The sequence below is a fragment of the Phocoena phocoena genome, chromosome 2 (assembly GCF_963924675.1).
Source record: "Phocoena phocoena chromosome 2, mPhoPho1.1, whole genome shotgun sequence".
Taxonomy (NCBI): domain Eukaryota; kingdom Metazoa; phylum Chordata; class Mammalia; order Artiodactyla; family Phocoenidae; genus Phocoena; species Phocoena phocoena.
Genome location: NC_089220.1, coordinates 13,907,124 through 13,925,941, shown reverse-complemented (window position 1 = coordinate 13,925,941; position 18,818 = coordinate 13,907,124). Strand labels below are relative to the sequence as shown.

Here is an 18,818-nt window from a genome sequence, read left to right as displayed (position 1 = left end):
CTCCTCTCCCCACAGCTGAAACCATTGACCCACCTATGCAGTATTAGCCCTACTCCAATCTTGAGATTCTAGAAAGTTCAAGAATCTAGAACAAGTCCAGATCTTGGGCAGGGGAGTTTTAACAATCTACTCTTTAACGAGGCATATATTCTACCTCAGAACCCAGTGAGATGTGTCTTGGGCTCTAACAGGACAAGGAAGGTTGGGAGCTATCAAGACCCAGAGCAAGACTTAAAACTGGACCTAGAACTGGATCAAGATGGAGCCAGCCCAGTCACAGGTGCTGGTATCGCACCCACTGCAGCAGGTGCCCTACTCAGCAGTAGGGACAATTGCAGGGCAGACTCACATGCTCAGGTATGTCCCAGCAAAGCAATAGGGACCCAGAGGTATGGTCAATAGCCAGAATTAACATAGCCCACTGGTGAACAAAGGGTCCCTAGCTTTTAGGCTGAGTTTGACAAGCTTCTCTTAGAGGACCTGTGCTACTAGGTGATTTAGCAGAACAGGGAAGCAACACAAGAATCCAGTTACCAATTCGGGGTGGGGTATGGCAAAGAACGTACCATGGCTTTGGAGCAAAGCTAGCTTTGCTAGTTGAACAAAACGAAAAGGAAGAGGGACATATGCAGAGGGCTGAGGTCTGGAGATGGGCTTCAGAAATCATCTCTATGTTCCCCTTTATAGGATTCAGAGGAGTCAACAATACCCCATCACAGGGCTGAGGTAGAAGGCAAAGAGGGTAAACAAGGCAGCCCTGGACAATGTCCTGGGTCCAAAAGCCAACCACTGCCTCAGATATATAACATTTCTTTACTACAACACCAGCATCCTTCCTATCCTCACATGCCCTGGTTCATGCTCTCTGAAAATCGGGATTGATCATCACGTGTGCCTCTTCAGAACATCTGCTAAGCAAAATGGGATTAAAAACAAAGTTAGGGGCTTCCCTGATGGCGCAGTGCTTGAGAGTCCACCTGCCGATGCAGGGGACATGGGTTCATGCCCCGGTCCGGGAAGATCCCACATGCCGCGGAGCGGCTGGGCCCATGAGCCGTGGCTGCCGAGCCTGTGCGTCCGGAGCCTTTGCTCTGCAACGGGAGAGGCCACAACAGTGAGAGGCCCGCGTAACGCAAAAAAACAAAAAACAAAAAACAAAGTTTGGGCAATGTTTCCTTTTCATAAGCATTTAGTAGGAGTGAGAACCTTTAGAAGCACTGATTTAGTCCAACCCACTGATGTAATCTAAGGCTCTATATAATCCATTATTTTAATTTCTAGAACAAAATTCCAACGGCAATTCTACTGGTGTTGCCACAGAAAATTAAAAAATGGAAAGCTCATCACGTCTTGGTAGTTATGAGGGTAAAATCTCATGATGCGCTTTATACTTTTTTATTGGCAGGTGGTTTTATAGGCGAGACCATGTGGTGGGGTTTGCCTTTACCAATGGCAAAATAGGAACACCAATTTATTTAGGTGGAAGTGTTCTAACATTGCTCTAAAAATCATGGATGTACGTCTCCAGATAATCCCGGTCTCAACTCTCCTTGGTGGCTTACCCTTACTATCGTCACACAGCTCATGGATTTAGGAAGATGTGCCTCCCTACCTTCCCACTTCCCAATTCAGCTCACCCTACTTTATATAAGCTCCTTATTCTCCCCACCCCTCCCCTTCTCAATGGCAAGACAGGGGTCTGGTCATTCCTTCTCCTACTGTATCTTTGAGATTATGTCAACGTGGTTTTTATTTCACATTTCCTTTAAGATGTTTGTTTGTGCTAAAGAACCCATACAGAGATTTTTTTTTTTCCTCCCAGGGGATTAGCATTTTAGTAAGAGCTGAATAATAAAAGTGGATTGTAAAAGCCTGTCAGAAATGTAGTGGTGCGTGTCTTAACTTCTCATAATTGCCTCGGAATGATTAGGATTGAACTTTGTTGTTGCTGTGTTCTTGTTCCAAAGTGAAAACAGGCACTTTTTCTCTGCCAGGTCTCCAGAATGGATGTCAAGGGGGAACTGACCTGTGATGCTTTATAAAAACGTAAATTCTAATTTTCTACATATAAATGATGTGGAGCAACTTAAGATGGGGCATTAAGGTGTGGACCACTAGGACTGCTTTGAACGGTTCTTAACCTTTTGTGGACGTCACTCACACTCCTTCGAGAATTTGAAGCAATTGCATACGTACACAAAGATATATAAAATACGGCAACAATTTCAAGGGAATTGTGGACTTCATGTCCCTCAGATGAAAAAGATCCTTGTGGGGTCATCAAAATATTCTCCCCCTTCTTCTGGTTCAATCTTAATCCAGAAGTTAGAATAAATGGATGAAACTTAGAGTCCAATTAAGTTGCAAATCTACCATGATGCTTACCATTGTGCTGGGTACAAAGAACCCAGAAGAATGTAAAACCTCATCCTTGCCCCAGAGTCTCGACACTTTGAGATGACTATACAAACTTACATGATGTACCTTTCAACAAGACCGTGTAGAGTTCAGTGCTAATTTGTGTGGTAGAGAGTCAATGGCTTAATCAAAGAAGATTTCATGGAGGAAGAAGGATTTCAGTTGCACTTGACAGGATCTGTAGGGCTTAGATAAATGAAAGGGAAATGTGAATGTTTTCCGTGGAGACAATATGGTTCAAGAGAGAGAATGTGAGCTTTGACATCTGATACATCTGGGTTTGAATCACCACTCTGTTGATTACAGGCTCTGTAACCATGCTAAATTTATTTAATATCTCTGGATTTACATTTCTACATTTGTAAAATGGGCATTTTTGTAGAATGGATGGGAATCATAAATGAGATAATTTTTTAAAAGCATAGGGAGCAGTGCCAAGAAGGCAACAACTACATTTCTCTTGTTTGCTACCATATCACAAGTGCATAACCCACGGGCTGGCACATAGAAGGTGTTTGGATAAATATCTTCAAGAATGTTAAATGGAAGAGTGAATGAATGAATGAATGAAAAATATGTTGAGTAGTAGGCAATAACGATGAATCCAATGTGTGGCGATATATAATTTATTTTTCAAATATATTATAATAAATAAAATTATAGGATAGCTCTAACTAAAATGGATTCACATTGTGTCCTAGATGATCCAAGGACAAACTCTCCAGTGTCTGGGTTATTTAGGCCCTTTACAACTTCGTTGCCAGCTTCACAATTCTGGCTGATTTTCATGAATTTTTTTTCCTCCGTCTTTGGTTTTCAGTTTTCAGCAGTTTACTATGATGTCCCCAAGTGTGATTTCTTTGTATTTAGCCAACTTGGGGTTCAATGACCTTCTTGAATCTGGAGGTTGATGGTTTGCATCAGTTTGGGCAAATCTTTGGCCAATACCCTTCGAATATCTTTTCTGTCCTAGTCCCTTCTTCTCCAAGTCTCTGATTACCTACGTGTTAGACCTTTTCACTGTATCTCATATATCTTTTACCCTCTTTTCTGTTGTTGGTTTTTTTTTCTCATTCATTTGTCTGTGCTTCAGTTGAACATTTTCTATTAACTTGTCTTTCAGTCACTAAGTTTTGTTCTTTTGTACCTAATCAACCATTAAACCCATTTAATGGGCTCTTAACATCAGATAGCAGGCTTTTCAACTCTAAAATTTTTATTTTATTCTTTTTAAATAGATTCCTCTCTAGTAAAATTTTCTTTTATTTTCCTGAATGTAGTAATCATAGTTATTTTAAAGCTCTTATCTGCTATTTCCAACGTCTGGGTTACCTATAGGCATATTTCTATTGCTTACTTTTTCTCTTGGTTTTCAGTCTCATGGTACCTCATATGGGGCTTGTATCAGCTGTATCACTTTTTGTGACCACCTCTATTAGATAAATCCTTAAGAGATCTCCAGATATTTATAATATGCGTGTAAGGCAGAAGCTTCTTTCCCAAATCACAAAGACATCTACTTGTGAGCAAATATCTAAGGGGACAAACATCACTATCTGGTTAACAACATCTAGGTTTCTTAGGGTTCTGAGGGATTTCCTTCATTCAACAAGTATTTGAGATCCTGTTATGTGCCAGCACTATTCTTGTGCTAAGGCTATTTTGGTGGTCAAGATAAGGTCTCTGTACTTATGAAACTTGCATTTTGTGGGGGAAAGACAGCAAAAAATAAACAAATAAACAGCAAGAAAACTCTCAGAAAGTCACGAGTATTCTGCTGATAATTAAAATAGAGTGACCTGATAAACAGTAGCTTAGGGAGATACTTTACGTTGGATGGTTAGGGAAGGATTTTGGGGGAAGAAGGTGACTCTCAAGGTGATAACTGAATGACAAGAAGGAATCAGCCATGCGAGTATGAAAAAGGATTTGAGGCAGAAGGGAGATCTAGCACAAGGTCGTTAAGAGGGGAATGAGGCTGACACACGTGATGGTTAAATTTATGTGTCAACTTAACTGGGTCGTGGTATATTTAGTTGCTCAGATATTTGTTTCAACATGATTTCTGGGTGTGTCTGTGAAGGGGCTTTCAGGTGAGGTTAGTATTTGAATCCATAGGCTGAGTAAACAAGATTGTCCTCCCTAATGTGGGTGGGCATCACCCAATCCATTGAGGGCCTGAATAGAACAAAAAGGTGGAGGAAGGGAGAATTCACTCTCTCTGCTTGACTGCTTGAGCTGGGCCATTGGTCTTCTCTTGCCCTAGGACTGGGATTTATCATTAGCATCCCGGGCTCTTAGGCCTTCAGACTTGGACTCATATCATCAGCTCTCCTGGTGCTCAGGTCTTCAGATTCAGACTACAACCCACATCAAGGTCTCCTGAGTTTCCAGTTTGCAGATGGTAGATGTTGGGACTTCTCAGCCTCCATAGTCACGTGAGCCAGTTCCTTATAATAAATCTCTTTATGTATGTAAATATAAAGATGTTATTGATTCTCTCTGGAGAATGCTGACTAATGTTCAAGGAAAAGAAAGGTCAGACTGACCCGAGTATAAATGGGGGAAGTTGAAAGTGAAAGAAACGAGGCAGTGGACAGAGACTGTCCAGATCCTTTAGAGCTTTATAAGTCAGAGTAAGGAGTTCCGATTTATCCTAAACGTGGTAAGAAGCTACTGAAAAGCTTTAAGCAGGAGAGGAACAGGGTCAGATTTATATATATATATATTTGTTTTTGGGGGGTGGGTACGCGGGCCTCTCACTGTTGCGGCCTCTCCCGTTGCGGAGCACAGGCTCCGGACGCGCAGGCTCAGCGGCCATGGCCCACGGGCCCAGCCGCTCCGCGGCATGTGGGATCCTCCCGCACCGGGGCACGAACCCGCGTCCCCTGCATCGGCAGGCGGACTCTCAACCACAGCGCCACCAGGGAAGCCCTGTTATATTTTTAAAAGCTCACTTTAGCTTTTGTGTGGAAAGAAGCAGTTTGCAGAGAGGCAAGATTGAAATGGAGAAACAAGTTGGGTTGTGATTGCAGTGGTCCAGGAGAGGGATGGTGAGGACTTGGATGAGGATGAGGCGAGTGGAGATGAACAGGAATGGAAAGACTCAGGATTGCTTTTGAAGGTAGAGTCCACAGAGCTTGCCAACAGCTCGATATGAGTGAGAAAGGAGAGATAGTTAGAGAAAAATCCTAGATTTCTGGCATAAGCAACCAGGTGGACAGTAAAGCCATCCCACTGATTTGGGAAGACTAAGGGAAAGCTCATTTGGAGGTCAGTGGGGTGGATTGGGAATTCTGCTTTGGCCACGTTAAATTAGACATGCCCACTCACCATCCAAATGGACATAGCAAACTAATACTTTGGTACATGCCTCTAGCTTTTCAGAGAGAAGTTCAGCACAGATAAAGAGTGGGAAATCATTCACATGTAGTTGCTATTTGAATCAGCCTTGGGACTAGATAAGACATCTATATTTCTTGGCCAAGTATACAGAAACATGACATCTCGGACTGGAAGAGACATTAAAGATCCTCTAGTCCAATCCTATTCTTTTATAAACAAGAATAATGAGGCCTTGTGAGGCGAAGTGCTTTTTTCATAGTCATACAGTCCATCAGAGTCTAGGATTTCCTTACTTGGTTCAGTGCAGTTTTATTTACCTTCTGCTTCTAAAATAGTGCAACTTAACTCCAAAGTTATAGCAAATATTTGTTGAATGAGATAATTACACTCTGTGCAATATTGGATTTTAAATGACAAAAAAAAGTTTAAAGGGAAAAGAAACCACAAATAGATTGCTTTAAAATATTTCACTATCAATTTGAATTCAAATAAAGAGCAGCTTGGTTGGCAGACTGGTTGGCTCAGTGAAAAATGAATTAGCAGAAACATTTTAATCCAGAATTTATTGTAGCTGAGGCAACCTTTTTGAGAGAAGACTTTAAATTAAAAGGCCAATCGTTTCTTCATCATATAGAAGAAAAAAACTTGCAATGTAAAATCCCATTACCTGAGTTGTTAAACTGGGTAGTAAAATTCTTTAGACCACTGGCTGTTACACACACACACACACACACACACACACACACACATTTACAATTTCCTTAGATAAACAGCAAGTGTGTGTCCTCCTGCTACAGCAAAGTGGTACAGAAGGAAGCTGTGAGATTGAAAAGAACAACCGTGGACATTTTGTGTTGGCTCACTTAGAATAAAGTGAAAGAAGCAAAAAGTTGAAACTGATGTTAACTGCCTTCCAATTTAGCAGCAAAAAGCTAACCTAGGCACTGCAGATAAAAGAACGTGGCAACAAATGATCAATAATTCCTTGTACAAATGTACTTCTGACTTGTTTATGAAACTCTCGATAACTATAGAAGATATTCCAAATAGAATGTTCCAGATGTTGTTCTGCCTGAGAGATTTTCTTTTTTTTTTTTGAATTTTGTTGTATTTTTTTTATACAGCAGGTTCTTATTAGTTATCTATTTTATTCATATTAGTGTATACATGTCAATCCCAATCTCCCAGTTCATCCCCCCAACCCCCCAGTTTCCCTCGTTGGTGTCCATACGTTTGGTCTCTACATCTGTGTCTCCATTTCTGCCTTGCAAACTGGTTCATCTGTACCATTTTTCTAGATTCCACCTACATGCGCTAATATACAATATTTGTTTTTCTCTTTCTTACTTAGTTCACTCTGTATGACAGTCTCTAGGTCCATCCACATCTGAGAGACTTTTCTGAGAAGAAAGCAACATCTGTGCCTTTCCCCTGTGTCTGTATCCAGCAAACTTCCTGCTACCAACACAAGAGAAACATAAGCATCATTGAATCTCTTTGAGCTTCAATTTCCTGGTCAGTAAAATGAAGCAGGTGATTGCTTGAGAATTCCCATGGGCTTTGAAATCATATTTCCAACACTTGCCAAGGCCAAAATCAATAAAAAGAAAAAAATAAATTCTAAGGTCATGTGAGACTAACTTTTTTTCTATGCTGGAGCATAGCTGTGACCAGCCACTCGGTAAGTCACCTACCTTTGACCCCCTTTCTTTATGCCCCCAGTTAAAATACCTTTTCTTTGATATTTTATTGAGTCTTTAAAGTAGTAAACACCATTTTATAAATAAAGTCATAGTAACTTCTCTAGTAACTACAACATATAAATCCAACTTTCAAACATGATCTCAGATGAAATCTTCAATGCAAATATAAACGATGGATTCTTTTCAATGCCTGAAGATATGGTAGAAGACTAGCCTAGTGTGAAGACGTGCTCTAACGTTAGGTTGGTAAACAAGAGACCACTTGTCAAAACCAGGGGGTGTCCCCTTTCAGTAAGGAGGACTTTCTCTCTTGTGGATCCCATCTGTACGGTCTTTGCAGGGGTTGATGCCACACCAATGACCGACAGCTGAGTGCAAGAGGACTCTTCTGCTTACTGATTGCCCACGCAAGATCAAGGCCTCTCTTCCCATATCTTGCTTCGTTCAGTTAATTCTCTATGTTTGGGGGAAATAAAACTCGACATTAACCCTGATTGCCTCTGTCACCACTAAATGTTGACCCAATTTAATGTCAACTCAAATTTGACGTGTGCCAAGTTTCACAGTGGGGAGCTTCCAAATTTTCCAGGATTTTGGTGGTGGTAGAACAGGAAACATTCCCGATCGTCTTCTTCTTCTTTTTTTTTTTTTTTTTTTTTTTGCGGTACGCAGACCTCTCCCGTTGCAGAGCACAGGCTCCGGATGCACAGGCTCAGTGGCCATGGCTCACGGGCCCAGCCGCTTGGCGGCATGTGGGATCTTCCCGGATCGGGGCACGAACCCGTGTCCCCTGCATTGGCAGGCGGACTCTCAACCACTGCGCCACCAGGGAAGCCCCCTTCTTCTTCTTTTTTTTTAACAACCAGTTACTTTCACTACTGTATCCCCAGCAATTAGTGCAGTGCCTGGTATGTAGCAGGCACACTATATTTGCTGAAGGCTGAGTGAATGAATGAATGAATGAATAGACATCCTTATAGTCTGGGGAAGAACTTTACGTGATGTGAAGGCGGAGAGCAGGACTGCATTTACAGTTATCTTTAAAATTTCCCAAACTGGCTCCATATCATATGTTATCAGGGAAATGCAAGTTAAAACAATGAGATATCACTCTACGCCTAGTAAAACAGCAAAATTGGAACTGACAACACCAAGTGCTGGTGAGGATGTGGAACAAAAGGAATTCTCCTTCACTGCTGGTGGGGATGCAAAGTGGTACAGCCGCTTTGGAAGACAGTCTGGCTCCTATCATATGATCCAACAGTTGCACTCCTTGGTATTTATCCAAAGGAGTAGAAACCCATATCCACACAGAAACCCGTCATAGATGTTTATAAACAGCTGTATTCATAGTTGCCAAAACCTAGAAGTAACCGAGATACCCTTCAGTAGGTGAATGGATAAAGAAACTGGTGCATTGAGTCGATGCGATGATGTTCAGCACTAAAAAGAAATGAGCTATTGATCCATGAAAAGACATGGAGGAACCTTAAATGCATATGACTAAGTGAAAGAAGTCAGTCTGAAAAGGCTACAGACTATATGACATTCTGGAAAAGGCAAAGCTATGGAGACAGTCAAAAGATCAGTGGTTGCCAGGGACTGGGGCACAGCACAGAGGATTTTTAGGGCAGGGAAGCTACTCTCTATGATACCATAATGATGGACACATGTCCTTGTATATTTGTCCAAACCAACAAGTAGAGTGAATCCTAATGGGAAGTATGGACTTTGGATGGCAACAGTGTGTCAACGTAGGTTCATCAGTTGTAACAAATGTCCCACTCTGATGGGGGATGTGGATAACAGGGGAGACTGTGCATGCGGGGGGGGGCAGGGGCAGGGCCATATGGCATATCTCTGTTCCTTCCCCTCAGTTTTGCTGTGAAACTTAAACTGCTCTAAAAAAAGAGTCTATTCTGAAAAAAACATTCTAATAATATTCGGAAAAGGGGAATGAGGTGAAATGTTTCCTACACTCCCTCTTCCAACTTCAACTCTGAGCCCAGTGCAAGCACCCAGTTTCCCTACTCCATGTACGGACCTCAGTTAAACTGCAGGAAGCAGAAAGATCTGTTTTACTCTACAGCCTGTCCTCTTTCCATTTTACCATATCATCTCATCATCCAAAAGTCTCCTAAAGTATGTTGTATACCTACCTCATCTTAAATGAAAAATACTGAATATGAAATCGATGACTTAAAGATGTAGTTAGGGGGCTTCCCTGGTGGCGCAGTGGTTAAGAATACGCCTGCCAATTCAGGGGACACGGATTCAAGTCCTGATCCGGGAAAATCCCACATGCCACGGAGCAGCTAAGCCCTTGTGCCACAACTACTGAGCCTGTGCTCTGGAGACCGCGAGCCACAGCTACTGAGCCCATGCGCCTCAACTACTGAAGCCCACGTGCCCTAGGGCCTGTGATCCGCAACAAGAGAGGCCACTGCAGTGAGAAGCCGGTGCACCGCAACGAAGAGTAGCCCCCCGCTCGATGCAACTAGAGTAAGCCCGCGCGCAGCAATGAAGAGCCAATGCAGCCAAAAATAAAAAATAAATTAAAAAAGATGTAGTTAGGAACATAATTTCTAGGGTAATGGAGATTGCTGCAGAATGTAGAGCTATTTGACAAGACACAAACTGGTTCCTCATTGCTGTAATTTTTTTTAAATGAATTTTTATTGGAGTATAGTTGATTTACAATGTTGTGTTAGTTCCTGCCGTACAGCAAAGTGAATCAGTTATACATATACATATATCCACTCTTTTTTAGATTCTATTCCCATATACGTCATTACAGAGTACTGAGTAGAGTTCCCTGTGCTCTACAGTAGGTTCTTATTAGTTATTTATTTTATATATAGTAGTGTGTATATGACAATCTTTTTTTTTTTTTTTTTTTTTTTGCAGTACGCGGGCCTCTCACTGTTGTGACCTCTCCCGTTGCAGAGCCACAGGCTCCGGACGCGCAGGCTCAGCGGCCATGGCTCACGGGCCCAGCCGCTCGGAGGCATGTGGGATCTTCCCGGACCGGGACACGAACCCGCGTCCCCTGCATCGGCAGGCCGACTCTCAACCACTGCGCCACCAGGAAAGCCCTATATGCCAGTCTTAATCTCTTAATTTATCCCTCTCCCGTGCTGTAATTTTTGAATTACTGAGTCTGGGTCTTTTTCTATCTTCTCCTTTGTCACCAGCCATCATGTCAATTTCTAGAAGCCTCTTGATCTTTTTTGAATTAGTTGTTTCTAATCTTCTGTGGGCTAAGAAACCACGTAACCAGGTTTATTAGGATCATGTCTAAAATGGGAAAAGACAGTTGCTGAATGACAGAGTAAAAGGATGGAAATCAAATTCATGAGCTTAGCGAATGAGCTCATGGTGTTTATTTTAACTTCTCAGAGGCCTTTTTCTTTGAGCTGTGTTCTCAGTGACTGACATTATTGGAAAAATGACCTCTGGGTAGGTGAGTTATTGCTACAAAATGGCATTGTTTCCTTTAAAATGAATAAGAATGGCAGCTAATACTATATTCCATTTTCTTTGTAGAATGGATTCTTTGTTTAAAAAGAAGAGAGCAAAAAACCCAACAACAAAAAAAGGTAGAGCGATATACTCTGGGAAAGAAGACCTAAAGTGAGTCCCATTATATGAATAGCTAAGTTGATAGGAAAATAAATGTTGTTTTGCTCATACACTGAGAAGTCAATAAGCAGAAAATGAACTTCAGAGTAGCAGGGCCGATATTTATTCAGATGTCCTTTGTAATTAAAAAACAGCACCCAAACAAAACAAAGCATAGTGTAGGCACAATGCCTGGAAGGGTTACATATGCTGGGGAACAAATTGTTGTGTAAACAGATTTGTAAAACTTATTCATGAGACATCGATAGCTCATTAATGGAGAGGATGATCCCTTTATTCAGAAGAGGTTCCATTATCTTTAAATTCTGTAGTTTAAAGTATAGTAAGGGATTTGAAAATGGAAAATTCTAGTAAAAAGGTTTAGAACACCAAAATGGGAGGAAAATTCCTAAGAGCTCAGAGGTTTATACTCTTGGAAATTGTTCAATAAAGATTTAAAGGCCTTTATCTGGTTTTAACGCTGCTCGTTCTTCACCTGCCTCATGACAAATAACTCTCCTTTACCCCTACCCTTCTTCTTAAGACTATCTTCAGGTGGCCATGAAGGGTATTTTATTGTATCAATAGCCTATAAGCAGCTTCTTATCTTTTAACCACAGTCTTGGACTCTAAGCTCTACCTTGTATACCAGAGATGTTATATAGGTTTACCTTGTGTGCAAACTCTAATCATTTGATAGTGCCTTCCTAGAGGGTTACAGTTAGAAAGTTTCTGAGCTCACATCTGTGCTCAGCAGGAAGGAATGTAGTGGTTGATTAGTGGTGTCTACCATGGGCAAGACAGAGGTGATGGATATATGCATGCCTTAAAATCGCCATCCCACTCCTTTATCCTGCCAACAGTGAACCAAGAGAGGCCGGGTTCACGCTCAGCTTCTCTCTTGGGCACTGGACTTTCTGTTAATTAGAAAGATCAACTCCCGATCTCCAATACCAGCTTGTGGAATATGCAAGTATGTTGTTTCTGCATTTGAAGAGGATGAGTGTATATGGATTTGATTCTTGGCCACTTGGTGGGTGGATTATATAAATTATGGATATATTTTAAGTCGGTTGAAGAGTATTTAACACAAATATACTTTAAATATGACAAACACAGAGAGAGAGGGAGGGAGAGGAAGAAAGAACAACATCTATATCCCAATGAAGTTTTTTTCCATTTCTTAACCTAGCACCATTTCTTAATCTCTCTCTTCTGAATTAAAAAAAAAAAAAAAAAAATCAAAGAGAGCAAGTTTTCAGCCAGATCATTAAAAAGGGGGAAAACTGATAACATTGATCAACAGGAAATATGACAATTCATGGCATAGTAACAAATTAGCCATATAATTCCATATACTTGAAGGTACATTTGACTGAAAACTAAATGGGAGGGGGACAGCTCTTGAGAAGAAATCAAAGGAGGAAAAAAAAAAGAGAGAAGGAATTCAATTCATTCAAGGAATGTTGGGCTCCTGCCCTCAGGGAGTTCCTGGTCAAGTTTACATTGGCCCATACGCATTCCTGGGTCATGGATGGAGACCTGAAAGCTAGTAGCTGAGTCTGTCACACAGAGTGAAGTAAGTCAGAAAGAGAAAGACAAATACCGTATGCTAACACATATATATGGAATTTAAGAAAAAAAAATGTCATGAAGAACCTAGGGGTAAGACAGGAATAAAGACACAGACCTACTAGAGAATGGACTTGAGGATATGGGGAGGGGGAAGGGGAAGCTGTGACAAAGTGAGAGAGTGTCATGGACATATATACACTACCAAACGTAAAATAGATAGATGGTGGGAAGCAGCCGCATGGCACAGGGAGATCAGCTCAGTGCTTTGTGACCCCCTGGAGGGGTGGGATAGGGAGGGTGGGAGGGAGGGAGACGCAAGAGGGCAGAGATATGGGAACACGTGTATATGTATAACTGATTCACTTTGTTGTAAAGCAGAAACTAACACACCATTGTAAAGCAATTATACTCCAATAAAGATGTAAAAAAAAAAAAAAAAGCAAGTATACAGGTATTTCAAAACGGAAATTTCCTCCTATCTTCTTTTCTTGGTAGCCCTGTTCATGACCTTGTTATGCTCTGGCAAGTGGACCCCTTCCAGATGTCTACCAGGCTTTTCCTCCTGTCCACCATCACTGTACGTTTTCATACTCAGAAAACTGCAAAATAATAACATCAGTATATAAGTATTTAAGCAAGAATTAAAGTCTTTCAGAAGTCTTTCTTACCTTTGTGAGACCTAAGTAATTTTAAAACTTGAATGAAAGTTGAATGAACAAAGGAAAACAAATATAAAAGAATGTAAAAGAGCATCTGCTTTCCCTTGCTTCTAGGCCTGCACTGAGCAACACGGTAGCCAGGAGCCCCAGGTGGCTATTAAGGATTTGAAATGTGGCTAGTCTGAATCTAGGTATGCCATAAGCATAAAATAGATGCTGAATGATGAAAACTTAGAACAAAAGAGAATGTAAAATATGCCATTACTAATTTTGTCTACTGGTTACATATAGAAATGATAATATATTGGACATATTGGGTTAAATAAAATCTACTACTAAAACTAATTTCACCTGTTTCTTTTTACCTTTTTAATGTGGCTACTAGAAAATTTTAAATTACCTAAGTGGCTCACACTATGTTTATATAGGACAGAGCTTCTCTAGGTAATTTTTTCTGTAAAACATTCAAGATGGATGGTGATGTAGTTTATTTTTGAAGATTTACAGAAATAGAGGTAAGTAGTCTATGCTAATTTATCCTTTAAGTCCAGAAAATCCCTTCTAACTGCCTAAAAGGACAAAAATATTATGAGTGTCTATAGCAGAGGGTCACAAACTCTACAAGGCACAGATAGTACATATTTCAGGTTGTCAGGACTAAATGATCTCTGTCATTTTTGGCCTCTCTCCACAGCTTGTGGAATCTTATTTCCCTGACGAGGGATTGAACCCAGGCCAGGGCAGTGACAGTACGGACTCCTAATCACTGGACGTCCAGGGAATTCCCTGTTCAACTGTGTTCTTACAGTGTGAAAGCCACCATGACCAAGATCTAAAGAATGAGTGTGGCTGTGTTGTAAAAAAGTTTATTTACAAAAGCAGGTGGAAATGCCATGGGGCACTAGGAATTTCTAAGTACATAATAGTAGGCATGACAAAAATACCCCATAAGTTGAGAAAATTTGACACAAGTGGTCAACTTGCTTTTGTTCAAAAATAGGTATTTTCTTTTGTAAATATTGGAATAATTTGGCACGGGGAGACACTAGGTCTGAAATCATGAAAAGTCTGCATTAAAGATGATTTGGTTTTCTTTTTCGGCTGTGCCATGTGCCATGCGGGATCTTAATTCCCCGACCAGGGATGGAACCCATGCTTCCTGCAGTGGAAGCGAAGAGTCTTAACCACTGGAAGGCCAGGGAAGTCCCAAAGATGATATATTTTAATACAAAGTAATTTTTCAATTACATGTACACTACATTTAGTATTACCTTTTGCAGCAATAATTTGTTATAAAGCTACTTGTCTCTGAAATGATTCCATAGTCATAAGTTAAAGAAAGAAAATATGTATCTTCACATACGATTCATTATAGTCTACTGCAATGTCTGTTTTCCCCAAGCTGAGGAGATCGTGTGTTCTCAGCCAATGAGACAGGATGTGACAGACTCTGCTGTATGCTGCTGTCCAATAAGCATTACTGTACTATGAAGCATATACTCTCAACCAATCAGCTTTCTGCTATGCCACTTAAATGGGTTTTGTAATGTGTTGCTTAGTTTAGGATGGCCTCTCTTTTCGACACTTAATTTTGTGTTCTGGATAGTTTTGAACCCATCAATGACTGGCAATGTGTACGTGTGATAAGACTGGACTTGGTTTTAAGGGAAGAGTATCACCAGGGATTTTAAATATTAATTATACAATAGCTTGGGACACCTTTATGGAAATAGTTGAGGAAACAAGAGTAAAGATCAACAGATGATTGGGACTGGTGGAAACTTTTGATGCTGTGAAGGACATCATGAACATCCCTGCAGGCTGGGGGTGGGGTGGGGTGGGGCGGTGGGTAGGGAACCATGGTGGGAGGCTTGTGGCCTTTATGGGGATTTGGAAAGAATAGACATGAGTTGGCAGCATAGCGATGTGAGATGCTGAGCATATAACTCCATAGGGATGGGGCTTCCCTAGTCTACTCCAGTACTGGTTTGGGAGGCAGTCCCATTTCTAGAAAAGCAGCCCTCATGATAAATAAGTTTATGAGTGACACAGAATTCAAAGTAGACTTAACATAGTCTTTTCAAGTTTGTTTTGACAAATAAGACATCTTTGGACCTGCTTTAATAAATCTATTTTAAAATGTAGTGTAACTTACATGTTTCATTAATTATATATTCAACCACCTAAACAGCTTGAAAACAGTTTATTTTGTAAATTGGGTTTAATATTTTCCTCTGAAATATTTTTAAACCATTCATTTCCATTACAAACTCTGTAATACAAAAGTAATCTCTGAGCTGATCTCTGACCAAATCGTGACAAATTCTCAATCAGCAGCATCTAAATCAGGGCATCCACCAGCTAAACAGTGGCATCAGTCGTTAATCTCTTTGTAAAACTGTTTATTTTTCTGTTTAAAAGAGATAGTAAAATCGTGCTCCTGTAAGTTATGGTTTAAAATTGGAAAGGGATATATGATCCCTCTAAAGAAGATAGTCTGCTTCAGAAAGCAGTTTGTATTCCATTCTGGGTTAGAGATGGTTACCAAGGAGACAGCTCAACTTCATCAGTAGGCTTCTAGGATCAGGAATCTAGTGGGCTCTTAGAAAGTGTTTGTAGAAAGAAAAAGGAGAGAAATAAAGAAGGAAAGAAAAGAGGGAGGGGTAAGGGAGGGAGGACAGGCTTTTTCCTATTAGGAAAGAACATTATGATGGTTAATTTCATGTGTCAACTCGGCTAGGCTACAGAACCCAGATATTTGGTCAAATATTATTCTAAATATTTCTGTGAAGGTATTTTTCAGATGGGATTAACATTTAAATCAGTAGATGTTGAGTAAAGCAGATTGCCCACCATAATGTGGGTGGGCCTCGTCAAATCAGTCGAAGGCCTTAATTGAAAAACCCTGACTGCCCCCTTAGAACAGACAATCCTGCCAGAAGACTGCCTTTTGAGGCAAACTGTAGCAACAACTCTTTCCTGGGTTCCCACTCCTGCTATAGTACCTTGTCTCTCCCAGCCTGTACCTATAACCTCATAGGGAGTTCCATATGATCACTTGGAGAAAGAGAAAACTTGGGCCTTGTTTACAATAGTCCTGTGTGATATGCAGCCACCACCCCAAAGTGCACAGCTACAGCACTAAAACCCTTTCTGGGATATCACTGAAGGACAGTGGTGAAGTGAAATCCTCCCGGTGGGTAGAATTTTGAGCAGTGCACCTGATTGTTCATTTTGCTTGTTAGGAGAAATGGCCAAATTAGATAGCAATTAGATAACAATTCACAGTCTATGGCCATGTGAGGTCTGTGGTTTGACTTGGAAGGAACACGACTGGAAAATTGGTGACAAGGAGGTCTAGAGAAGACATATGTGGACAGACCTCTCTGAATGTGCAAAAAATGTGAAGATATCTGTGTCCCATGTGAATGCTTGCCAAATGGTGACCCCAGAAGGGGAGGATTTTAATAATCAAGTGGATAGGATGACCTGCTCTGTAGATACCAGTCAGCCTCTTTCCCCCTGCCAGCCCTGTTATTGCCCAGTGGACTCACGAACAAAGTGGCCATAGTGGCCGGGATAGAGGTTATGCACGGGCTCAGCAACATGGACTTCTACTCACCAAGGTCAACTTGGTTGCAGCCACTGCTGAGTGTCCAATCTGCCAGCAGCAGAGAATAATACTGAGTCCCTGATATGGCATCATTGCCTGGGGTGATCAACCAACTACCTGGTTAATTACATTGGACCACTTCCATCATGGAAGGGGCAATGTTTTGTTCTTACTGAAATAGACACTCTGGATACAGATTTGCCTTCCCCTACACACAGTGCTTCTGCTGAAATTACCATCTGTGGACTTACAGAATGCCTCATCCACTGTCGTGGTACTCCACATAGCATTGCTTCTGATCAAGGAACTTGCTTCACCGCAAGTGAAGTGTGCCAATGGGCTCATTCCCATTGGAATACACTGATCTTACCATATTCCCCACCATCCTAAAGCAGCTGGCTTGACAGAAAGGTGTGATGGCCTTTTGAGGACTCAGTTACAGCATCAGCTGGGCTGTAACTTGTAGGGCTAGGGCAAGGTTTTCCAGGAAGCTATATATGCTCTGAGTCAGAGTCCAATATATGGTGCTATTTCTCCCATAGCCAGGATTCACAACTCTGGGAATCAAGGGGTGGAAATGAGAATGACACCAGTCACTATTATCCCTAGTGATCCACTAGCAAAATTTTTGTTTCTTGTCCCAAGATCTTATTCTCACTGGCCTAGAGGTCTTAGTTCCAGGGAGAGATTCTTTTACCAGGAAACACAACAATGCTTCCAGTGAACTGGAAGTTAAGACTACCTCCGAGGCACTTTGGGTTTCTCATGCCCCTGAACCAACAGGCAAAGATGGGAGTTACTGTGCTGGCTGGGGCGACTGATCCTGATTACTGAGAGGAAATTGGACTGCTACCCCACAATGTAGGTAAGGAAGAGTATGTATGGGATACAGGAGACCCCGTAGAGTTTCTCTTGGTATTACCATGTGCTGTGATGGAAAACCACATCAACCCAACTCTTGCAGGACTACTAATGGCCCAGACTCTTCAGGAATGAAGGTTTAGGTCACCCACCAGGTAGAGAACCATGACCAGCTGACGTGCTTTTGCTGATGGACTTTTGAGTGACGACGATGTGTCAGCGCAGGTTCATCAACTGTAACAAATGTACAGCTCTGCTGGGGCATGTTGATAACTGGGGAGGCTATGCATGTATGGGCACAGGGTGTATGTGGGAAATCTCATTTCGCTAAATTTTGCTGTAAACTTAAGTTGCTCTAAAAATAACGTCTATTAAAAAAAAAAAAAAAAGACTGAGGTACTCCAAGGAAGAGGTAATTCTGTCTCCAGACTGCTTTTGAACTCAAGCTACCAAATCAGCTATTCTATCAGTCTCTAGTCTGTTAGCCCATCCTTCACAGCCTCCAAAATCACATGAGGCAATTCCTTAAATATCTCTCTGCATATGTATATATGTATATGTATATGCACGTGTATGTGTATGTGTATGTGTATGTGTGTGTGTGTGTGTATACATCCTATTGGTTGTGTCTCTCTGGAGAACCCTAATATAAACATCATATAAAGTAATATTATGCTGATATAAACATCTTTTACATGACTCTAAATTTTTTTTTAATTGTTGTTGTTACATGGAGAGAGAGATGGTGTAAGTCAAAGCTTGAGGAGATGTGAAGCTTTAGCGGGTGTAGCGGTAAGCAGTCAGAGGCAGGGCTCTCCTGGTAAGAGTCATCCCAGTCTCCACTGAAGAAGTTGAGGGTGAGTCTTTTAGATTTTTAATAAAATGTGAGATGGACCTGATGGTCTTAAACTCGCCGTTGGTAGGTGAGAGCAGAGGGGCCACCTGAACGGAAAAGTCCATTTCTTTAATGAATCCTACCAGACCTACAAGCAGATCCCATCCTAGATTCTGATTCTGAGAGCC

The 18,818-nt window shown here is 41.3% G+C and overlaps 1 pseudogene; it reads left to right on the top strand.

Annotated features, from left to right (window-relative positions):
- The first annotated feature begins 259 nt into the window (after nt 1–259).
- LOC136118333 (10 kDa heat shock protein, mitochondrial pseudogene) overlaps nt 260–18,818 on the top strand; it is a 43,035-nt pseudogene continuing 24,476 nt past the window's right edge.